Genomic DNA, 2894 nt, shown 5'->3' with positions numbered 1-2894 from the left:
TCCTGAGATAACTTCTGTTATGAATTGGCGCTATACAAATAAAATTGAATTGAATTGAATTGAATTGAATATACCATATGTATAATAGATACTTGACCATACAAGAAAGATATACATACAATATATAACATATTATATATTGTAATATTGTAATATAATAATATTATATATAAATATAAATAAATATAATATATAATTATTATTAATTTAATAATATATTGTATAAATACAATATATAATATCAACATGGTTTATATTAATACATATCACATATGATAGTATATGTTCCACAGGTATCGGAGTGTGAACAATTCTATATATTTATATATATATATATTCTCTCTCTCTGTCTGTCTCTCTGTCTCTCTCTGTCTCTCTCTCCCTCTCTCTGTCTGTCTCTCTCTCTGTCTCTCTCTCTCTCTCTCTGTATGATGTAACACTGTACATATTGCCAAAGCAAGTGTTTGGAATTAAAAATAATAATAATAACAATAAAGGAAAACAATATTAACAATAAATGAATTATAATCTATACTGTTGGTAATACTGTAACTATGATTGACTCAACCACAATAACAGTCACAATCAATCAATCTCAGTCAATAAGTAATTAATTACAATGAATGAATCAATCAGTTTGTGTTAACTAAAAATGTCATTAAAACAGTAGTAAAGTAACTACAGTTAAAACAAGTAGTCTGTTGTCAATATAACAGTAATAACAAAGAAGAAGAAAAAAAGTTACTACTACTACTGGTTGTCCTCAGTTCGTAGCATGAGGAGACATATTTTGCTGCAATAATTTGACTTTTGGGCATTTCTCCCAGTAAATAGGGGAGTTTCTGTGTGTCTGATAATAATTCGAATTCGGGGTATATTTGGGAAATGTTTGCGAATTGTTTTTCTCTTAAAGTTTTGAATTTAGGGCATGAGGTTAGAAAGTGCAGCTCTGTCTCTACCTGTCCTCTGTCACACTGGGAGCAGAGTCTCTCCTCTTCTGGTAGCCAGTTCTGTCTGTGGCGACCCGTTTCTATGGCCAGGCTGTGTTCACTCAGTCTGTACATTGTCAACATTGTTCTTAGTTCAGGACATTTTATTGTGCTCAGGTAATTTGCCAGTGTGAATCCTCTTTTTAGGGTCAGATAACATTGTAATTTACTTTGTGATTTGGTCATTTCTTTCCAGTATTCAATATATTTTCTTTTTGCTTGTTGATAATTTGGTTTGGTCTGATTGAGTTGGTGTTGCTGTCCTGAGGCTGTTGGGGACATGTTACTGCAGAGAGCCTCAGGACCAGCTGGCTGAGGGGACTCTTCTCTGGTTTCAGCTCCTGGTATGTTAGGGCTTTGTGATGGTATGTCTGGGGGTCAACTGATTTAAGTGATTGTAAATTTTATTGATCTTTTCTGTATTTTTAGTAGGAGGGGGTATTGGCCGAGCTCTGCTCTGCACAGATTATTTGGTGTTTTTCTCTGCACCTGCAGGATGCTCTTACAGAACTCGCTGTGGAAAGATTCTATGATTGTTTCGTCCCACTTGTCAAATTCATTATTTAGTTTTGGTCCCTAAATTTCACTGCCATATAGAATTATTGGTTCGAGTACAAATTGGAAAATTTTAAACCAGATTTCAATTGGAATATAGATTTTAATGTTTGTCTTTATTGCATAGAAAGCTCTCCTTGCTTTGTCCCTCAGATCTTTCACAGCCATGTTGAGGTTTCCTGTGTATGTAATGTTGAGGCCAAGGTAAGTGTAGTTTTTTGTATGTTGTAATTTAGTGGTGTCTAAATAGAAATTGTGTGTAACCTGATTTCTGTATTGTTTCTGAAAGATCATTATCTTAGTCTTTGCTGTGTTTACTGTCAGGGCCCAGGTCTGACAAAATCTCTGCAGGAGATTAAGGTGCTGCTGCAAACCTTATAATAATAATAATAATAATAATAATAATAATAATAATAATAAAAAAAACATTTTATTTGTAAAGCACTTTTCATAAAAGAATCTCAAAGTGCTACAGAAACCAAGAAAAACACAAAATAACAAAAAACACAAAGGCCATTAACACATTAAAATCAGCAACCAATAATAATACAAGTGATAAAATACATTAAGAAAAACAGCTAAAAGAGGAGTTAAAGTGCAGAGTGAAATTAGAAAAATCTAAGGACAACTTAAGAACACCTGCCTGAACAAAAAAGTTTTAAGCCCTTTTTTAACAGTGTCCACAGACTGGGGTTTTCACAGATGTTCAGGGAGGGAGAGTTTTCCATTTTGTGAATATCTTGTACTGATCATCATTTTTTGTAATATTACTATATAATTCACTAAAGTGATTAATCCAAGTATTTCCATCTTGGATCTCCAATTCATCCTGCTGGGTTTTGTTTAGGTTGTTCCATTTCTCCCAGAACTGGTTGGATTCAAGGGATTCCTCAATATCACAGAGCTGGTTCTTGCTGTGTTGTCCTTTCTTTGTTTTTAGGGTGTACTTGTATTGTTTCAGAGTGGCCTCATATTGACAGCATATGTTGGTTATCTGAGTCTCTATGCTTTTCATTGGATAACTTCCTTAAAGTTTTTCTAAGGTTTTTTTTTACGTTCCCTCTCTGTCCCTCTCTCTCTCTCTCTCTCTCTGTCTCTCTCTTTCTCTCTGTCTCTCTCTCTCTCTCCCTCCCTCTCTCTGTCTCTCTCTGCCTCTCTCTCTCTGTCTCTCTCTCTCTCTCTCCCTCCCTCTCTGTCTCTCTCTCTTTCTCTCTCTCTCTGTCTCTCTCTCTCTCTCCCTCCCTCTCTCAGTGGTTCACAGTGAGGGGGCGGGGCTTTATGGTTCACTGATTACTGAGATATGAAAGCAGTCAAAGGTCACAGCGGTTTGTAAGAACATACAAACAACAG

This window comes from Dicentrarchus labrax, unplaced genomic scaffold (genome assembly GCF_905237075.1).
Source record: "Dicentrarchus labrax unplaced genomic scaffold, dlabrax2021, whole genome shotgun sequence".
Taxonomy (NCBI): domain Eukaryota; kingdom Metazoa; phylum Chordata; class Actinopteri; family Moronidae; genus Dicentrarchus; species Dicentrarchus labrax.
Note: the sequence above shows the minus strand (reverse complement) of the source record.